This window comes from Neopsephotus bourkii, unplaced genomic scaffold, assembly GCF_033783945.1.
Source record: "Neopsephotus bourkii isolate Nb327-2 ecotype Australia unplaced genomic scaffold, CSIRO-AGI_Nbou_v1 NB_962, whole genome shotgun sequence".
Lineage (NCBI taxonomy): Eukaryota > Metazoa > Chordata > Aves > Psittaciformes > Psittacidae > Neopsephotus > Neopsephotus bourkii.
The window spans coordinates 9,503,260-9,525,541 of NW_026901456.1; the positions used below are offsets into that span (position 1 = coordinate 9,503,260).

A 22,282-nucleotide genomic window follows, 5' to 3' on the forward strand; every position below is an offset into this window, starting at 1 on the left:
CGTCCCTTGGGACTGGGTCAGGCCCACAGAAGTGTGCCTCTGTTCCTTTCAAAGTACAGTCCCCTCCTACTACGACTGGCCACTTTTTCCTGGCAGCACCAGTAGCCATCTTCTTTAGCAGTGCATCAGCTGGTTGTTCATGGTGCAAGGGTGTTTCCTCATTAGCCCCCTGCAGAACAGCAAAGCGTGGTTGTTTGGTTTTCTTTTTTGGTGGGGGGGTGGGTTGGTGGTTTTTTTTTGTTGCTGTTTCCCAGCTTCCTGAGTTAACGGCCTCCTTCTTTCGTCCATGAGCTACAGTGGACACTTGAGGCCCCTGCACAGTTTGGGCCTGGAGCAAGCAGCACAGCTCCCTCTCAGCTTCCCTGACACCTTTCAGCTACTGAGAGTACCCCGCAGCTCAGCCCCTGCTCCAGAAGGGCCTCCACCAGGAAGCACTGAGCGCAGCCCTGCCCATGGCACACCCTCCCCTCACGACTCCAGTGCAGGCACTTTCTGCACCCCGAGCTCCGCGCTGCAGCCTCCCCTCTCACCGGCTCTGTCTGGTGCCGACGCTGCCACCGCCGGGGCAGCCAGAGCAGAGCTCAGAGAGCGGGCCCCGGTCATACAGCGAGTGCTCACCATCCGGCGCGAACTGCCCCGACCCGCCCTAGCCGCTCGCGCTCCCTGGGGCATGCTTTTAACCAATCAGGGCTGGTGCCGCTGCTCCTGGCTCCGCCCCCTGTGAGTCAGCTGCTCGCGTCAGCTGAGCTGCGGCTCCTGGGTCAGTCCTGTCGAGGACTTGAGGATCCCTCGTTGGTGCTTGCTGCCGACTATTTTGTGATTGCCTTTTTTTTTTATTTTTTTTTATTTTTTTTAATAAAAAATGAAATAAATAGGTGGTAGCATAGGATTCAAGTGGAAAGCAGACCTTTTCCAAGCAAATAAGGAAAAGAATTCAATTATTGATGCAGTATGGATATTTTAGTAAGGAGTATTATTTATTTTTTTATTTATTTATTTTGTTACTCATGGTTTATTTATTTATTATTTATTATTTATTTTATTTTAATTAATTAATTTATTTATTTTATTTAAGCATTTGTCCATAAAATCATTTCAGGGGAAGTGCCTAACTGTAGGATAACTCCTTTTTCCAGACAAAAGGAAATAAGGTGCATTTTTAGGCTTGTATTGCAGTACCTCTACACTATGCTATAGAAATACCTAGCCAGAGGAAAATGAGGGAAAAATGTTTCCTTTCAGTTAGCACTCCTTTAACTCATTGGTGCTCAGAGTCAGGCTCAGGCCAAATTCAGTCTAGCAGATGTGACTGTAAGAATTAATTCTTATATGTCAAAAAGGGTCTGAAATACCAGACAAAGAAGACAAAAATTTCTATTAAAAAAAAAAAACAAAACAACAAAACCCACAACAAAAAACCCCATATCTTCTCTGGTAGAGACTATAGTGTACCTGTATGCTGTTAAGAGAGTCACCCTTTATTGAAAAGCAAAGCACACAGTTAGCTTGTGTTCAGGTGACTCAGCATTAGTAGCAAAGAAATGGTGCTTTTAAGGAAGAGTAGCATACCTTTTTTAGACTTTTGTAATCATAGAATCACAAATGGTTTGCGTTGGAAGAGATCTTAAAGATCATATAGTTCCAGCCCCCCTGCCATGGGCAGGGACACATTCCACTAGACCAGGTTGCTCAAAGCCCCATCCAGCCTCGCCTTGAACACTTTCAGAGATGGGCAACCACTTTCAGTGTCTCATCACCCTCACAGTGAAGAATTTTTTCCTAATACCTAATTTAAATGTATCCTTTATCATCTTAGAGCCATTACTCCTTGTCCTGTCACTACCTGCCCTTTTAAAAAGTCCCTCTCCAGGTTTCTTGTAGCCCCCCTTTAGGTACTGGAAGGCTTCTATAATGTCTCCCCAGAGCCTTCTCTTCTCCAGGCTGAAGGATAGAAGTTTTCCTTCTTCCTTCCTTATGACTAATTTGACAATTGGACAATTTTATAACAGGGCTCCCCCATTCACGGTTTTTGAATCATGGCTGCTTTCATTCCAGCTTCAGAGTTTGTATGCAATCATGTTTGGTTACAACATGATCACATACATGGTGATACAGTGTGTGATCTGCAACATGTCATTACCTTTGTATGAAGTGAATGGGCACTTGCTTTACTGTGTCTGTGTCTATAACTGATCAAACGCCATTTGCTATGCGTGTTACATCCATTATCTCACAGTAATATGGACTTGTGTTGTGATGACCTGCTTACACATCATCTCTGAGTAGACTGGGGACACTTGCCAGAGGTTCTTATGGCACAAGAGGAAATAATCAACTTTATCCTAAGTTTTTTCTTACACTTCAGATATATTCAAATAGGCATCAGCCGGTTTGCCAGTTAGAAGAGAGCCTAATTTGTTAATGCATGCTTACAACGAAAGTCCTCACTCAGGTTTCTCAAACATAGACATTGGTTTTGTAAGTCCCAGGAAGTTTGTAATTGCCAGGCTTTGATCTGGCTGGAGGTACTCAGTGTCTATAGGATTCATTTTTGAAATTACAGTTTCAGTGCATGGACTCACCTTTTGCTGTCTTACCTTGACTTTGAAAGCCTCTATGTGAAGCCAGATAAAAAATCCTCCTGCTCTTTCACAAAGGACATGTCCGCCCAAATTCTGTTCCCTGTTGGTGAGAAAGGAAGACTAGTGGGGTACCAGAGCTGGTTGTTGTAGAAGTCATTTCTCTCATCTACTGCAATTCCTTCAGCCTCTGGGGAATCATGGCCATTAACTGTGAAATAATTACATCGGCAAACAGAATCATAGAACTGAGGCCTCCCATAAGCCCAGATGATGGAGACAAAACAAGAAGTGTTGCCAATGGTCACCATCAGGCAGACTTAGGCTTGCATATTTGTGGGCTACATGAAATGAATGATCTTTGGTGTGATACACACTTAGTCATTAATACAGAAGACCCAGTCATCCAGCCTACTGCTTCTCCCACATTACCAAATTGTTTTCATATTCCAGAAAATAAGTATTCCTGTGAAGTCATCCCTCCCAGGCCACTCGCTTTTTCTATATTATGTCTCTTTCAACTTGGGACCAAAATTCTGGATAACAGCATAAGAAAAGCAATCATTACAGACATATTTAATTAACTTCTAACATTTAGACTCACAGCCACAAGAGCAGGCATTCCTGATGTCAAGGTTGCTGGTGACAAATGTCAGCATCATCTAGTCTGTGTAAAAGAAGTAAATGAATGTCTAAAATGAGTAACCAAGCTCAGACTGAGAAACAGTTGAGGTAGTTTGGAAGATGAGATCAACCAGTTATCTGCTGTCATTGTGATACCATTTTTGTGAGCTATTTGTTTATTGAGAAGAGCCAGAACAAATTCAAAAGCCTGTCAGTGACCACCGCCAAAGAGGAATATGTCTATACGAAAAGTACTTATTTCCTCCTCTGATGCTTAGTGATGTGTTTCACCCAATTCAAGTCCACTAGGGGGTCAAGGAGGCTGAATCAGACATCAGCGTCACAAAACCAGTCTAGAGAAACACCCTCTGACTTTATCTTCTAACAGACAGAGTTGTTTGCACAAGCCCTCAAACTTTCTACTCACATGTGCAGTAACTCATGTCAAAGTACTGCTAGTACAAACTTGCTTGATTCCTTATTCTGACTATCTTCAAGTTCCCCAGATTTGTCCTGATAATTAATGTTAGTCACACATCTTTCCATGGAATTTGTCTATCAGAAAATTGCACCTTTAAAAATCTCAAACCTCTGTTTTGTGGCATTTTAAAGCAGGGAGAAAAACCCTAAAACTTTCATTTCAACAATGTTAATTTCTTGCTCTTGACCTGCAGCTATACTGCAGATTCCTGTTCTCATGCTAGCAATAAATTTAAACATCAAAACAAAATGGTGCAACTTTATTGAAACTGATACTTGGTATTTCTGACATAATCTAAAAAGGTATTGTGCCAATTATTTAAAATTATAAAGTTTTATTGTGCTTTGGAGCGAGAAGAATCATTGGCACAGTACCGCAATGCTCCCTAAGGCAAACAAGCCCACCACAAATGCAGATAAAAATTTCTCAAGAGCAATTTCTGTATGTTTTCCTGACCTCAGAACAATTATCATGAATTAGTCCTTTTAATAAACAGTTCTGAATTACTGACAGTTCCAACATGGAAATTTCAGATTCAAAATCCTCGATTTTGGGGAACTGCAGATGGAGAGCTGGGACCCAGCAGCTACTTTATGTTTCACAGACAGCACTGACATCACAATGTAGTCATTTGATGTGACAGGGATCATATGCATTCCCAAAAGCAGTTCCTTGGGCTTACAGTCCTCGAGCAGTCATAAAAATAAGATGTCTCTTGAGGCATTTCAAAGATAAGGCTGAAATGAGAAGGGCCATGTGGTTTACAACACTCCTGGATAAATCCAGAGTAACTCTCTCCTCCCATGACACACAAAGAGAGACCATTCGTAAAGCATCCAGTGGACAGAAGGGCTGTGCTAGAGGAGCAAAATAGAAAGAAAGTATTTGGAGCTTTGGCACTTCTCCAGAAAAATGATGTTTTTATGAAAATGCACTCATAAATGTCATAAAACTCTATTTTGGTGTTGCGTATTTTAACATGCAGCCCCAACACCCCCACCCCTACCCCACCAGCTTCTGCCCCTCAGGAGGATGGCTGCTCAGGGGCCTGCCCTGCAACATCCTCTCTCTGTCAGAAGGATCACAGACACTATACTAAAGATTTACACATCCTTGTCAGTTTGTGCCTTTAGGGCATCTGGTGTTTAGCCACACAGTTGTATGAAGGAGGCCTATTAGGCTTAATTTCTGCCAAGTTTGCTGCAATTAGTAGAGATGCTCCTGCTTTTTAACATCTGTGCAAAAGCACATCCTGTGATGGCATTTTGTGTCCTTGTCCCTCACTTTCCCGCCTCCTCTCCAGGATGTCCTCCTCCTCTCTGCACTCCCACAGCATCAAGACCCACGGCACGTGTTAGCAACAGTAAGCAGCGCCTGTGTGGCCCACGAGACCTGGGGCCACTGTGGTGGCCATGATATCTGGGCACCCCTGGCATTGCCCTCCTGGCACAGCTCCTTACAGCAACAGGGTGTGGCAGGCAAGGCTGAAGCTTTTGATCTGAGATCAGAGATGGAGAAGGATGTTACACATCAGTTCCCTTGCCAGCTCAAGTAGTTAATCTCTGCCTGTACCCACAGCAATAAAAATCTTTTACATAACACTGGTGGTTCACCTTGGAAGCACTTTGTGAGTGAAGCCTGTCCTGGCCCAAGGCCAGGGGACACCCCCATCCCTGGGAGGGGACCTCCTTGCTGCCAGGGTGCAATGAGAAAGGCCCCCTGCCTATTTTGGGGTGATGGCTCATACCCTAGTGAGGGGCTGCACGAGTTTGCACTGAGGATAACACAGTGGTGGGGATCAGCACCCACCTACTTGGGTCCTTGCCACAAGGAAAAACTGCTGTAGCTACACAGGACTTAAAAAGTTGAATTAAAGTGATCCCAAAGCTAATCTTTACCATTTCCCCCCTCCTGTGCTGCAAGAAAACCTTAAAGTGTTATTTCTTTTGCTCTTTTATATATATATATATATATATATATATATATATGCCTAAATATTAAGTCCTAAGTCCTGGATTCCTTATTTCTGCTGTAGGGTTCCTTGGAGAGCTGGGAAATGTGGGAAGCTGCAGCACTGACAGCATTAAGCAGAAGAACCCTGAGCAATGGGAATATATTTCACGTAAAATGTGGCTTGTGTTAACATCTCTTCAGCACAAATGCCTGCAAGAACAGTTCAGGGACAAACTCTCTTTGTGGATATTTCAGTATCACTGCCTCTTTCTGTGCAAGAAAGGACTCCTTTCCAAAATGGGAAGGAGAAGTGCAACATTCTGGATATTTCTAAAGGAGAAAAATACACAGGTAGCATTTAAAATTAAGTATTTAAAATATTCACATTGTTTGGAATGTGGTATGTACGATAAACTAGTAAGTGTTCAGAGAATTATCCAGCTATACAGTGTCGTATGTGGGTATGTCTGTGTAGACAAGAGGGAGATACAGAAAGAAGTGCATTCCACAAGTGTTAGGGGGCAGTGTGACACATCGTAGGACACCGGACTAGAAATCACAAAGGATGGGATTAAAGCCTGGCTCTGCCATCACAGTTTGTTAACATCTCAGGGAAGGTATTTCATTTCTCTCTGTCTTTGTTTAAACTGTGTCTCTAAGGACTTTCAATTAACAAGTGTTGGTGCAGAGCTTTTCACTGTGGGGATCGCTAGGCACTGCTACCATCCTCTTTGATTCAATCCAGTTCCCTTTTGACAACTATCTCTAAATCTGGGAATGCAAACGAGAGACATACATTCCCTGTAGATTTAACAGCTTCCATATTGCAAGTCTAACAGTTTCAGTTCCCTCTGGTTTACAAAAGACTGTGCTCTGAAATGTGAAATTTCACATTTAAGCAAAAAGCTTATGCCTAGGTAAGATTTAGAAACACAACAAGCAGCAAGTGTTTGTACCCTTACGCATCACAGGTGTGCCTATTCTGCATCTCTGAACTGAGTAAGTCAACTCTTTTAACAAGATCAAAATTAAGAGGTTCCCATGTCAAGACAGAGCTGTAAAGATGAGTGGAGTTTGCAGCACAGAAATACGCATTCCTGGCCAGCAAGCTGATATAATTGAGGATGGTTTAAGGAACTGAGCTTTTCATCATGACAGAAACCTTTTCCTTGTGTATCTTGGGAAAATTATTCAGCAGGATTCAACACCAACTGTTAGGAGGTAGTATAGTTATTTGATTAACAATATAGAGGGGGTAGGAGTGTAACTGCGCAGCAAGCTCTTGCAAAGGGAACAGCAGGAACCCACCAGGGTCCCCAGTATTTCCCATTTGCTCTGGGCAGGCAGATGAGCTCCAGCCTAGCTTTTTGGTGGAAGTGATGACCTCCAGCAGCCTTCACTGGGTGCAAATAAAGACAGTGCCCTCCAGTTCTACCATACCCATCCTCACAAGGGTGAGCATCCGAGAAGTAAGTCCTCCACCAGCTGGGCAGACCTGTTACCTAAGCAGGAGCAAGAATGCAGTCTGGGGAGGAGAGAAGAGATAGGCATGCATATATGAAAATTTAATCCCTGGTAACAATGTGCCCATTGAAAGCATTTGCAAGCGTACCTTATAGGTGGGGATATAGCAGATAGCAGGGGATGTTTTTATTAATTTTTCCTGAATGCAAAGAAAGCAAAGATAATGGAGCATTTATGCAATCTGTACCTGGTTTTGTCCATCTCTTAAATGGCTTAGATATTTAAATTCTAGTAGTCTGGCTATGGATTCTGTATTATAAATACTTTATAAATTGCTTCAGGTATTTAAATGTTATGTTGTCAAAGACGCTGACAATGGAGTGAAATATTTGTGGGTATATGTGGTTTTTTGATAAGGGGATCAATTGTTTATTATGATTCAGCCACGATGCTTGTCAGAGTACCCTAGAGTACAAAAACACCCTGTGTACAGATATGCAGCTCAGATCCAACAACAGACAATTCATTTTGTATATTGATTGCTCCTCTGAAAATTTTCTGTGAGGAATACATCTTCCCCATAAAAAAAAAACAAACAAACAAACAAAAAAAGCCAAAATAAAATGTAACAAAACCCCAAACAAACAAACAAAACCCCCTAACAACATGCAACTTCAAAATAGTTGCTTCAAAATTTAATCTTTGAATGGAGAAGAGCATACATCAGTTTTTCCGAGAGACGTGTAGGAAGGAAAATAATTGTTTCTACATGACAACTCCACTCTGCTCAAAATGTCCTTTGCATTTGCTTTTTGGTTTGATTGAAACATCTTCATTTCTCCTGGAATGTCTCCTAAAGGATTTCATTCAGAGTAACTGTAACATCATCAAATGAGGAAAGTAAAAAAGGAGACAGCATATATCCATATCTATGCATGCATATATGTGCATATGTACATTTTGAAATAGCTAACCTCAGTACCTTAATATGGCAGGGTTAAAGGTTAAGAAAACATACATCAAAGGGAAGAATACTACCTAATTAACTAATACAAAATATATTCATTTTCTAAGGCCATATATATTCCTTTATAAAGAAAGAAAGTGTACATACACTGTAACTCACCCTACCTTATGGTAGCTCCTACTTTAAATAAAAAAAACCCACCCAGAACTCATCCCAAATCTCAGGATAATTCAGAACAGTCTACATCTGCTTCTTAGGTTAAGTACATTTTAAACACTAAAAGTAGTTCCTTCTTCTTTGCAGAGCACAAACTGGCTCCCTAATCCACCAGACTCCTGCCTCCAAGGGCTGAGCAGCAACTTCAGCCTTTGCTCCCCTGAGTGCATCTATTGCTCTCCCAGGCAGAGCCTGCACCTCTTGGACAGGCACTGCTGAGAGCAGTTAATCAGATGGCAGCCCTTGCCAGTGCAGCATGCAGTGTTTAAACATCCAAGGAGGTGTCCATATCCCCATGGGAGCCAAGAAGCCCTGCAGTAGGTCATGTAGCAGCAGGGGAGACTGGTTCAATGCACCCTGGACACCCGAGCATCTTTCCTTCCAGCTCAGGAGGCTGCTGAGCCCCAGGCCAGGGCCTCCTTTTCTTTGCCAAAGTCAAGGGGAGCTTCTCAGCAGCTGAGGAAAAAAGGCAGGAGCCAAACACCAGCATGGGAGGGAGAGCAGACCAGTGCTTTGGATGGTGGTGACAAGCTTTGGCGAAGAATTCAAACTTTATGCCAGAAACAGAAACTCCCCCGTTCACTGCAGGAGTGCTCCTTCAAGGCTAATTCCTTTCCTTGCAGGCAAACGTGCACACACTCATCCTCTCCCCTGCTGGAGCTCTTCTCAAAGGCAGCTGCAAGGGTGAGACCTTTCTGGTGACTTTGAGCACACCAGCATATTGTGGCCAGCCTGTAGTGCACAGAAGGCTGAGCAGTAGGGGTTGGTCACTTGGCCGCTAAAGCAAGATAAGGCATTTTCACTGTTATCATCCAAATCAAATATTGGGCTCTGTTTGTTCAGATGATTCTCTGCTACTCCCTCTCTTGATTTGCTTCATAGCAAACTAAAAGAACTAAAAGAAAACAAGACAGCAGGAGAGAAAGAAGTTCGCCTCTTGCTTTCAATCTGCCATTTCAATACCAATTGCTTATCCACCATCAACAGCACCCTGCTCTGCCCAGGCTCAGATCCTCCGGCCTGCTTGGAACTGCATAATTGCCTAATTGCACAATAGCCTAGGGCAGGAGGAAGAAGCTCCCAGGGTCCTCTGACAGGGAAGCAACTGGCTGGTGCCAGGAGCCAGCACCAGTCTTGAGACATGGGTGATCTGAACTAGTAAGAAAGCTAAGGAACATGTGGAGAAAAAAACCTGCCTGCAAAGAATGGTATATAAAAGAAAATGTCAATCTTTCTCTCAGATTACATTTTGTAGCCTGTGACAGTGTTTGTAACAAGCATGTCTTCAGATGGAAAGACTCCAGGAGACATGGTAATAACATCTATGATAAATGCTCTGTCTGAAGGGCAGAAAAGACCAATTTGCCATCAGAAAGAGGTCTGTTTGTTAGAGAAAAAATGTGAGAAGATGTGGTGAAATAGCTGGGAATAACTCTGTTTGGGGGAAAAGCATTGAGAGACCAAGCGTTCTCTTCCACTTTTATATGTGAATGCAAAAGTTTGCAAGCAGGTTTTGGTCTCTTGGGCCCTCCACTCCTAATGGTGCTATCAGTCAAGCTCAGCTTGCAGGAGCTGTTAAGAAAAAGCCCAGGAATGTCCCAGGTGTGGCAGCTGATGCTCTGAACTGAAGCTGACATAAGAACCTCGCACCCACTGAACAGACCTCTTGTGGTGTATGGAATATGGAAGTCCTTCCAACATCGAATCTTTAACAGCGGTCTCTCCCAAGGAAGTTTCACTTCCAATATTTCCTACACCCACAATAAGGATATTTTTTTCTAATCCCCCTTGTAACTCTTAAGCTCTCTCCTATTCTTTTAGTTTGGGCTAATTGAGAATTAGGCAAGAGACACAGGGCACAGCACAGTACCTGCCAACAGCACTACAAGCACAATTAGAGGACTGGTCTCCCACAGCTGAAAAAGTGGTTTTGAGCCAATTCCTTCATCATTAGTGCCTTTGTACCACACAGGGAAAAAAAAAAACCAAACCACTGATAAAATCCTTGTTTAGTGACAAAGTGTTTTCAGTCACTGAGCTCCTTCTGCAACTTTCCCACTGACCCTCTAACATGACTTTGTGGAAAACACTTCACTGCTCTGTGCTTCCACTTCCCATGCTCTGTTTGTACTGCAAGCTTCACCAGGTAACAGAGTACTGAATGCATGTACTTCTTAGCTCCCTGATGTTCTGGGGAGATGCTAGAGACACTTCACAGACTGGTTTGGTGGACATGGCTTAGTGCTTTCTGTTCTCAGTGAAAACAGTTAAAAATATTGCCATTTCAGGCTTCATTTATAAGACTAAAAATGGCTGAAGTTGAGTATCTACAAATCTGAGCAACTATTTACCTGTGCAAGAAGGAGGACCCAGCCACACCTCCAACCTTGAGGCAGACAATTCTGTACACTGTCTCCAAGCACATGGAGGACAAGAAAGTCATCAGATGTAGTCAGCATGGTTTCATCAAGGGGAAGGCATGGTTGACCAACTTAAGAAACTTCTATAATGAAACAGCTGGCTTGATGGGTGAGAGCAGTGTACGCTGTCAGCGTAGACTTCAGTAAGGCATTTGACACTCTCTCATGAAAGATTCTCATAGACAAGCTGATAAAGCATGGAGGCTCTGCTTGGATAGGAGTGGTTGGATCAGATGACCTAGAGAGGTCCCATACAACCTCAACCATTCTGTGATTCTACAGTCCAAGCTGCTGGCCAGGGGCTTATCAAGACCATCTCAGTGTTCAAGGCCAGGTGGGATGGAGTTTTGGGTGACATGGTTTAGTGCAAGGTGTCCCTGCCCATGGCAGGGGGGTTGGAACTTGATGATCTTAAGGTCCTTTCCAACCCTAACTATTCTATGATTTTATGATTTCAAAGGCTTCAATATTTGGTGTGTTCAAACACTGTGTATCATTCCTACCCCTGGCTTCCAGCTGAGGGTGCCAATGTGAAGCATCATTTGCAGCAGACAGTTCACCTGACAAAAATATTATCATGTTATGTTTTAGGCTGCTCAGATCTCTCTTTTGTGATTTGATATTATAGTTAAGCTGATCTACTGACTAGCTGATCTGAGAGGGGCAGTTCTGCCCAGAAAGGTGGAGACAGAGGGGTTATAAGACAGACTCAACCATAACATCCTATGAAAACCCAGCTGTGACCAATAGATCTGCTCTTCTTGAATATCAAGGTGCACCTCAGGCTTCTTGTGCTCTGTCTCTTCCTGACCCTGAAAGAGGCACAGCAGGGTAATACATCATGGCTCTTCCTAGAGGTTACTTACTCAAGACACCAAAAAAAGATGTGTCTGGTATTGAAATGCGGATATCTGGCATTATCCTCTTCCTCTCTTACAGAAACATCACAATGATTAACACTGAGTTTTCAGTATTAGCACCAGGAACATGATGAATGAGTATCTCAGTGAGGTGAATGGATCACTTCACATGTCAGGGTCCCAGGCTGTCTGCAGGTTCATATCTGCCTTGCTTACCCTAATTTCTCATTTTTGAGGTTTTCCTTCCCAGTCACAGCAGCTGGAACCTTGTCTGTGCTGTGTTAAATGAAAACAGTTTCCAGAGATTAAGGTTTTCTCCTCAGGAGAAAAGCACAGCTACAGCAAATTGGCATATATGGGTTATTTCCAAAGTTGTTTCCAGTAATTTTGCAGCTGTTAACACAGCATTGTGGTTCAGTCCAGGAAGTACCAGTTCTAATACTAGTCCTTGGAAAAAAGTAACAAAAGAGAAGAGCAATTTACCAGCTCATATTTTCTTCAACCTAAATCGCCTGTTTAAATCAGAACACTGGCAAGCGCTTTGTGCGTTCCAGTCTTCCTACTGAAGGTCAGAAGGAACTGATATAGAACTTAAAATACTGAAATCTTAACTTTGCAGTCATCATTTTGACTGCAATTTTCCATTTGCCTACCTTATTGAGGGAGGATCTTTATAAGCTTCTGCCTCTTGTGTAGAGATTAAATTCTATTTTGGTGGAAAAAGTTACAAAGAATATAGGAGGAATTTGCACTGCAGGTCTGAATATATTCTGTTTAGGGGTGTTGGGAGACATCACTGCTCCTCAACCTATCCCTCGCTGCTTATCATCACTTCTAGTCAAAGGCTCCAGCGCCTCTGACCTGCCAGTAGAACAGGTCATCTGAAGGCTCCATCTCATCATAACCTGGGAGTGCTTGAACCATTGGGTTTGACAACTGCAGCTTGTTTTGCCTGAATCAGGTGAGAGAAACAGCTCTCATAGCAGAGAGAATAAGCAGCTGGAGACCAATGATGACTCACTTCTGGATGCAAACAGAGCTGTTTGCTCACCCTGTATCAGGCTTGACTCTGTCACCATGAAGGAAAGGTATCACTTTCAAGACACATCTAAACAATGATGAACAAGATGAAAAAGTGGTCCATCACAATCCCAGCAGCAATTGCTGGGCTGAGGCTCACATATAAGCTTCACTTCTGGAGTATTACAGGCCTTATACCCAGCACACTAAAAGTATGATCCAAATCCAAATAACCACTGATATCTGGGGAATCCTTTCCAACTGTTGTCTTCCAGGCATACTCCTGCTATCACTAATCTAATAAATGGTGATAATAGTTTAATTAATAAAAGTAAGAATTTAACAAAGCAAAACACATATCACAGTGAAAACAGTAGACTTGCTGGATAAAGAAAATTACGTTGAAGGAGTACTGTGAAGTTTGTAAGACCATTCTCCTGTCCTATCACAGATTCACAGGACTGTTGAGACAGGAGGAACTTCTGGAGATCATTTGCCTACAGCTCTCATCTCATCCCCCAAGCCAGGTATCTCATCATCAGATTGGTCAAACATGACTTCTTCATAAATCCACACCAGCTACTTCTAGTCACCTTATCCTTTGTATGTCTAGAAATGTTTTCCAAGATTATTGGCTCCCTCACTTCCCCATGGATGGAGGGGAGGTAGACTGGCCTGTAGTTCCCTGGATCCTCTTTCTTGTCTTTCTTGAAGATAGGAGTGACATTTTCTTTCTTCCAGGAATATGATGAATAGTGGCTTAGCCACTTCGTCTGCTGGTTCTCTCAGGATCCATGGATGTACCTCATCAGGTCCCATGTGCACCTTTCAGGTTCTTGAGCCTGATCTTCTCCTACAGTGGGTGGATTCCTGGGAATCCAAGATGAGGCAAGTTCATCATATAAAATCATATAAAATTAACAGTTACATGTAAAAATCTTGGACAAAGTCCTCTTTGTTGCAGAGTTGCAGAATACTTGGTGTCCACTTTATTAAGAGTGGTTGGTTTTTTTTCTTTTTCTTGTTTATCTTCTGGGTCTGATTTAAGAAAGATAAATGAGAAAAGCTCTTTGGCTTCATATATTCAGAATGCATCATTATCCATACTTGAATTGTGAAACAATTGACTGTGTTAGCACTAAGTAGAACCTGAAGGCCATGATAAAAACAAGGAACAGTGTTCCTGACTATAATTTTTAGTTGCCATGGTGATACATTTGGACAGCAAATATACTTGTTGGTCTCCGCTTGACAGCATGGCACAGAAACAGCCACCCAGTCCTTACTTGAGGCATCAGTTAGTGAATTTGACTATTCTTTTGCTCAAGAAGGTTGAGAGGACTGGGCTGCACATGATGCATGAGAAAGTATTTTTGAAACGGCTTGCTTGAGTTCTAGTCAAGCAGCTGGGAATGATTCAGTTGCAGAATCTCCCTGTGCCTGCTTCCTGCGCAACAGCAGTGGGATGAGTTGCACCTCCCTGTGTTCATGTTTGGAGAATAATGGTGCTGCTTTCCCTCACTGATACTGCTGGTTTATTGGAGAGTGCACTGTCTCTTACTTTCTGTTTACATGGAAGCATTCATTCTGCTTTTGGTTCTAGCATCCATGCTGTAAGGAAAAGGGTACTATAATATAACAAAACATTATTGTAAAGCAATACTATAACAGCAATATGAAATATTTCCCTACAAGAATCTTTAAACATTTCAAGTGAGCAGAGGACACATGAAAATATTAATTTTCTTTGACTTGTGTGACTGAGACTAGAAACATACATTGGTAGCTTCTCATATGTGCACTCAGAGGAAGCAGAACCAAAATGACAACATGGCTATTACGTCTATGGGCATAGAAAAGGCAGGCAGGAATTCAGTTATTTATTTTCTTATTGTTGTTCTGTAGCTTGCATTTGAGCTAAGACTCTCACAGGAGCCTTCTATTTGTTGCCAGTGGGGCAGATATCCAATTTTTGCAGACATCACATAAGAGAAGGAAAACTTCAGGTAGAAAAATGGAATTAGAAACCAGTTCTGGGTCCTTGAGAGGCATAGATGGCAGCTGATCTGAGAGATACAGCACGGAGTCTCTACACAGGCTTCTTCTACAAAGGCTCACAGATGTCTTTACCCCGAGTCACCCCTTTACATATGGATAACATACACCCCAGTCAGCTGTGCTGGCTGAGAAAGTTTATGATGACCACATTCTTCTCCCAGCATGAAGTATCATGTGTGCTCTCTCATCTGCTCCATGTGCAGTGTGGCCGAGAGGTCTGCCCATGGCAGATGTTCCCGCAGCAATCCAGCAGAGGCAGGGAAGGTGATTGCAGTGACAGTGGCCGCTCTTCTGCCCATTGTACATCTTCTTCAGGTTTCCCATCTTCAGACCACCTTCAGTCCCACTGGATTTGCAAAAGCATTCTTCCTGACAGTGGTTACAGGGACCGTGAGTGAGCAGCACCCCAGCAGTTCTGAGAGCAAAGGGAGGTGCAGGGCAGCAATTGCAGGGTCCAGGCTCTAGCTTCAACATTTGTCCCAACTGCCTGCAGAGCATGCAATTGCCACCAAAAACACCAGAGGAAGGGTGTTCTCCCCAGCAATGTCTTCCATCACCACAACCATTTTTTCAGTGAACATCTCTGCCTTCTGCCTTATGTTCCCCAAACAGTCCAGTTACAACCCATCGCCCTACTTGCTGCCTAGCACTGCTCACCTTGAGTAAAATCAGGTAGTGATTTAGTGATACTAGGTGCAGGCTGGGGCAGATCCTCCTGTCCTTATTCACTATGAATTGTGCCGTAGGCAGTTATAGTTCCAGGGATATCAGTGGGATAATGAATACTAATTAGTGGCAAGACACAGTGGGAGAATCTGAGAAAACATGCCCTTGCCCCAGGAATGGGAGTGACGTAGGCCCCTGCCATTGTCACATATGTCAGGGGCCCTCATGATCCTGTGGAAAACAAGATTTGAATATTTACAAACAGCATAAAAGTCAGTCCCAAAAATCACTTTCTCATCAGTTTCACTAAGCCCTAATTATAATGTAAATTGCAAAACTGGAAGGAATTCAGAGAAGAGCAACAAATACGACTAAGGGGATTGGAGGATTGATTTATGAGAAAAGATTAAAAGGCCTAAGAATTATGCAGTTTGACTAAACAATGACCGTGGGCCTGATCTTTCAAACTTTCTCAGAGATTATTCTTCACATTAAAGAGGAAGAAAGATTCAAAAATACCTACCATGTCTTCCAGTGAGAAATTCTGCAAATCAGTATTCCAAGCTAAGGCGGAGGGGAGCATTAGTTTTCATCTTGCCGCTAGTGAAAGCAAAAATTTCTAGTGTCAGAGCTCAAAGAGTGTTTGCATTTTTTGGCAGTGTTATGCATGGAAAACCCCAAAATTTATTCACAACAGGTAGAAATGTGGGGATATGTAAATACTCAAGATCTGGAAATGACCAGTGTAACAGGAGTGATAGAAAAATTATGCTTTTCACTTGAAAGACGGTTAAACGCCTTTATTTGTAGCGTTCTAAAAATAAAGAAGAAATATTCAGCCTTCCCCAAAAGTCAACAATCTGAACTGATGAGCTGTATCTTTGCATGAGTACTCCACAGTTTTTTAATGCTTTCGAGGATCTACTTATGCTTTAGAAAACACTATAGAGATACAAAGATGTCACAGGGTCAAGCACCCAAACAATTCAAATTACATAAGAAAGCAACAGGAAGATGGGAGATGCAGCACCACAAAAAGAAAAGGAGAGGCACAAAACCAAGTCTGAAACTGTCCCCTCTCTCCATGGTGTCGCTGCCTCTTGGGGTACAGCTGCTCAGGATGGCCCTGCTCAGGGTTAGGTTTTCCTCACTGGCATTGTACCTGGCAGGGTCCATAAAAAGCAGATTTTGGGGACTAACCTGGCAGAAAGCTACTCTTTTTTTATGGTAGAATTATTTTAATTTTTTTTTTTTTTTTTTTCCTGTTTCCAGACCTCCTTACTATGGGCTTGGCCAAGTGTTGATGCTGGCACGGGGAATGATGGTGCGACTATAGACTTGACCTGTGGAAAGCAGAGGCTGGCAGCGCAGATCTTTCTGGAAACAGCTAGCTGTTAGATTAGCAGACACATCATAAAAGTGCCCAAGTTACCTAGTAAATTCTCTGATGGTAGAACGTAGACTTCTGGGACTGAAAGTATCCTCTTGACTGTTTTGCTTAAAAGGTTTTCTTAGTGCCCTTGAGACAACCAGTCTGTGAAGAGCCAAAAGTATCCATGTCTCTGCTCTCGCAGTTCTGTAGCATGGAAAAAGCAAGGTGTAGTATATCACTTACCAAAGCATACTTGCGTTACTGTTTTAATAATCATCACAAAATGAAAGAAATAAGATTTGTCATAAGCAAATAGCTTTTCCTGAATAAAAAAACCCACCATGAAGTAGTATTTTTCTTTAACTCAATTTGAAATGCTTTACTTCTGAAAAGCAACATGTTTGGGTTTATTTTCTTAGATTTTGGAAACATCAGAACTTTCAACTTCTTTTTTTTTTTTTCCAATTAAAAATTAACCTACTATTTTATAATGTAGAAGTGTTACTAAAGTGTCAGATGAATCAGAATGAAAACCAACACTGAATCAAAAAGTAATGAAATCAAAATAAAAACTAGAAATTATCAAAATGCAGTGTAATGGCTTATTCAGTAGTCAAAATAAAAAGTTTTCTGTTTTGACTCAATATAAACAAAATCCCACTCATTTTTTTCCCTGTCTGTCCATCTCCAAAATCCATTACTCATCAGACTCTTGCCTGATAGAGAGTCTTGGGTAATCTCCCTGTTTTGCCAGAGCCTGGCTTGGACACTGCAGCTGTGCAAAATAGGGTGCAAGTAAATAAGGTCCCTGATCTAGGCATAATAACGGAAGAACCAAACCTTGGCCAGTGAGATTTTTAACGTGTGAGTCCATGTTGCGATGGAGGCTAATGACAGGAAAGGATGCTGCTGTGATGTGACATCCTCAGAGGCATCAGTCTGCTGCCCGAAGTGGACAGACCACTGTGGCTTGAACAACATACCTGAGAGAAACAGCATGTGACAGATACAGACACCATTAAAATACAGAGCTTCCTACTTTGGGACACACCTGTACCAGCTCTAGAGAAGGCAGTTCCCAGAATTTCTAGGACTGACCCTGGTGATTCAACAGATTTAGATTTATTCCAGCATGCAGAGAAGAAACAAAAGCTAGAGACAAAAAAGAAAAAAAAAAAAAAGCAAAGGACCACTATCGTAATCCAGAAACCTCACAGCTGCTTATCGAAGCATTTCATGGCAATGGAAGAAGTGGATAAATATGCCATGTAATGCTGCAATGTGATTTTTAAAGTCAGGCATGATTTCACTTAGGCAAGCAAGGGAAGGGTGAGTCAGCAGATGATTTCATAAGACTGCTCAGCAGCCAGCTCCAACACAGTGACACAGTGGCTATGAGGGTGGCGAGCAAAGCAGCCTGGCTGGTGGGCTGGGTGGGTGCCAGCCATGACCCTAACCTCATATAAGACACAGCCAAGACTGAGAGTCTCCAAAGTCAACATGGAGAGGAGCAACAGCCAAGGAAAACTGCTGAAGGAAGGGAAGGCTCTTGTGAGAGGAGCAATCACTGTGAGAGAAAGATGCCAAAAAGTCTTTGCAAGCCATGGTCACCCACGGTGTCCCTCATGGCTGCTTCCTGTTCCATCTCTGACTTCCACAAAACTTCCTCTTGAGAAGGAAGAGGAGGAAGAGAGGGAGAAAGGCTCTGGGAGGCCTGGGAGCTTATATATAAGCCTGGGTTGAGGAAAGGTCTTCCTTACCCCATGGAACGGGTGTCTGCCTGCCTATGCCAGCATTTCACCACCACCGCTATCACAGTGCTGGGATTGGAGTCAGCTTCTCCATAGCTGCACAGGAACCGTGGCATAGCAGATGTGTCCAACCCCCAGGCAGTGTGAGGCAGCCTCTCTACAGCCACATGCAGGATTTCCATCCGGTAGTCACGTGGAGATGCAGGGCAAGGTGCTACAGTGTGTGAAAAGTAAAAATAAAAAAAACAAGGAGCTCACACAGGGCTGGCAAGGAGTAGGTTAGCTCTACAGCACCCAAATGAGGGGCAGGTCAGGTGTCAGGGCTTCCTCTCTGTCACCATGCTGCATGAGGAGAAAGCAGAAACAAATGTGGCAAAGCTGTCAGGGACTTTTGTTGTAAGTACTGGCACAGAACCTTCAGATGCACACAAGTCACCTGTGGGAGGAGGAACTGAGAGGCACAGCTTTTCTAGACCATTGCCACTGGCACAGTGAACACACAAGTGTTCTGTATCACAACAGAGGCAAACCTCAGGATATTCGTGAGGAAATACGAAAACATCCTCTGTGAGAGAAAAGGAAGTAGTGAATAAGGAACAGTGAGCAAGGGAATAAATGGATGAACCTTCAAAACCCTATGGATTTGTTCACAACATCTGTTTTCCTAGCAACAATCATTTTTATTGCAATCAATGCTTTCAAGTAAATTTTGCCATATGACATCCTAGTCTGATATTGCTGTTCTACTTGATATTTGCTTTGGTTATTCCTGCACACGCTCACACTCACCATTAAATTCCTTTTTTATTTTTTTCCCTTGGAAGAAATTCATAATCATCCTCCCTGAAAAACTCTGTAGTTCAAGAGTGCCATCTTGAGGTTTATTACATATAAGGACTAGTATGTTGACACTACTAGTATTTGGGGGATTATTAGTGAGCTAAAGCACTTAGCATTTGAAGTATCATTTAAAAAGACATGAACATATGTACAGAAGGGCTGTTCATCTCTGCAGTGTATTACCTGGAGTTAAGGGATCTAGCTAACAGAAATGTCACTCCCAGTCAAGATTTTCAAAAGCAAATAATCATACTAAGGTCCCTGCTTTGGAGTATTCTTCTTGAAATGCCTTAGGAGATACCTGGTGTTTCGACTGTGCTTAGTTCCAGCCATTCGAAAATCAATGAACTTTCAGAGTATTTAAAGCCAGGCACCCAAAATGAGTAATTATGATTTTTTTTTTTTATTTTACATATATGTATATACATTATTGGGTTTTGCCTATAAGATGCAGGTTTGCTTGTATTCTTCATTTCAGTTAAAGGTAATGTCAGAGGCAAAATAAAACTATGGGTTTCGAAAATATTTGAAATCTATATGGAGGAATATTGCTTTAGATATTCCCTTGTTTTAAAATAGAGACTTTCGTGCTTTAAGTTATCGGTTTAGGATGTATTATGAAATCATTTTTCTTCTGCAGCACTGTCCAAACACTAGTAATTTATCACAAATGAGTAGATTGATATGACAAATCATCCATAGGTTGAGAATTTACCATTGAAAGTGGGATGTTCCTTTACATTCTTCCTGCTGCAACTCCCAGGTGGCTTTTGGCTTGGGAAAAGGATGTGTGCCAACACATTCACAACAAAGGGCATTAAGGATGAGGCACCACAGGAAACCAGAGACCCTCAAAAATATGCATTGTTAGCACCACAAATAACCCATGCTTCCTTGTGATATTTTTCATTTTGAAGGTGAGCAAAAAAGTCAGCCTTTCTGAAAGTATTGCCCATGATGTATATCCACCAGGTATCACCATTACCCAAATTGCACAAGCATGTTTCATACTTTTTGCAAGGATTTTAGATTGTATTAGGGGGGAAATTCTAAACTGTAAATTTGGCTGGAGTTGAGATGCAAAGCAATCTACCTCCAGCTACGTAATAATCAATCTAAAGAAAGAAATCCTTTTTCTTTTCCAGTGCAGCAGCAGACTGCAGCAGAAGGTATTTTTATCCTCAGCATTTGGTACAGCAACGACACATCTCACAAAAGAAATCCAACATCGGTTCTGATTGTATTTAAACTATCAGGAACTGAGTCATATCCCAGTCTGGAAGGAGGAGTGGGTAAGAAACCAATTTCCCTTTCACAGCAAAAAGAACCATGAATTTAAGTTATTTTTCTTGCTTTGAAGTCCTAAATACCTTGGCAATAAATTGCAGCATCATCTCAGATCTTCCAAATGGGATGGGAGCAGCCCACAGAGCCTACGGACCACGCTTCCTGCACGGACTGCCTCCTGCCTGCTAACCATGGCAGCACCGGAGTGACTTGGTCTTAAAGATACCTGCAGTGATCCAGCAGAGGCTGAACATGACAGCTAACAGTCCAGGGGCTTGGAGCAAATGTGGTCTGTCTCCACAACAGAAGATCTTTTGAAGATCTAGATCATGTTAAGTCTATTCACAGAGAATAATGCTTTATTCTGGAAGTAGCCAGTGTTATTTATTGAGGAGTAACATGTTACTGAGCATGAACGAGGTGGCAGATTCTGTCTGTGTCAGTAAGAGATAGCTGAGATTGAGCTGTGAGCTGGTTCACTTGGAAACTATTTCTTGGGTATGAGCCAGGTGTCTATTTTGGGTCACTCCATAGGCAGGAGCTGCCTGCAGTCAAGCCGGACTCCTTCCTATGACAAGCCAAAATGTTGCTCTGTCTTCTAGAAGGGCAAAGAGCAAGAATAATGCAAGAAAGAAATTAAAATTGAGTTGTCTCTTCACTCTAGGGACATTCCAATAATTTTAAGCTTGCTAATGTCGTTTTCATGACAAATTCCCAGTGACAATTGGGAAGCCAATCAAAAGGTTCAAGATTTATGCAAAAATTAATTCCACAGTCTGATCAACTACTGAAAGATTTTAAATGTGAAAGTTCAAAAAAAATATTTAGCCAAATGTTACAATTGCCAAAGAGGGATGAAATTTGTGTACATCTTTGCCAAAAATTACATTTTATACTTTGAACTAATCTGTTAATATCCTTTTGAATGTTTCATAAAATTTAAAACAGTCATTCTATTGCTGACTCTGAAGGTTTTTTGTTTTAGAGCTATATACCTTACATAGGCTGTAGAAGAATGACATTGTGTCCTGTTGTGTCTTTACACTGTACTCTAAACAGAGGGTTTTGTCTGTTAGTATTAAATCTAAATATTGTGAGAAGTGGTATTTTCTGGAGCCTTAAAATCACTATTTATATTTCTTCTATCAGGCCTCTTGTTCCTTTGTCTTCTTCTGTATTTCTATGAGATGCCTCAGGTACTTGACATTCATATTTATGACTTTCTGCAAACTTGATCTATTATTATAACTTTAAAATAATTGCTGCTATCTTGTAAAATAAATCATACATTTAAAATTTAAAACATTTTTTTCTGCCAAAGTTAAACTTTATTTTATAAAGAGATAAATGAATAAAAGGGAATTAAAACTGCCTTCAAAATAACAAAATCTGAGGAACAAGGTCTTTCAAAAAATACAAAATAACTTGCAAGGACAAAAAGTAAAGGAAAACAAGGTGATGGGAAGAATTCAGAGGGGAGCTTCAGCAGTTGTGTATTGGAGAGAAATCCAAAACTAGACAGCAGAGCTGCTGATCTGAACTAGAAATGTTAGCATTTTAACACTGCAGTATGGGAAAGCAGCAATTTGAGTCATAAGAGAAGACTCCACCAGCCCTTGCATCCTGCTTGCCTGTCTTGTGGGCCTCACTTCATTCTCCAGCTTGATGCTCCCCAGCTGCCGCAAGTGCTCTTCTCAGTTGTAGGATGGGGCAGCTTCCCAGCA

At 42.1% G+C, this 22,282-nt stretch overlaps 2 long non-coding RNA genes across 3 annotated transcripts in view; both read right to left on the reverse strand.

Moving 5' to 3' along the window:
* Positions 1-22,282, reverse strand: part of LOC133215326 (uncharacterized) — a 520,488-nt gene that overhangs the window by 448,789 nt on the left and 49,417 nt on the right. The gene's annotated exons all lie outside the window — the stretch shown is intronic.
* Positions 7,724-12,453, reverse strand: LOC133215313 (uncharacterized). 2 transcript variants are annotated; one of them, XR_009726376.1, is made up of 4 exons: positions 12,218-12,453; positions 11,781-11,840; positions 10,636-10,686; positions 7,724-7,977 (listed from the first exon to the last, which is right to left on the reverse strand). It is a non-coding gene; the product is annotated as an uncharacterized LOC133215313 (long non-coding RNA). The 2 variants fall into 2 exon arrangements; XR_009726377.1 differs by lacking the exon at positions 10,636-10,686.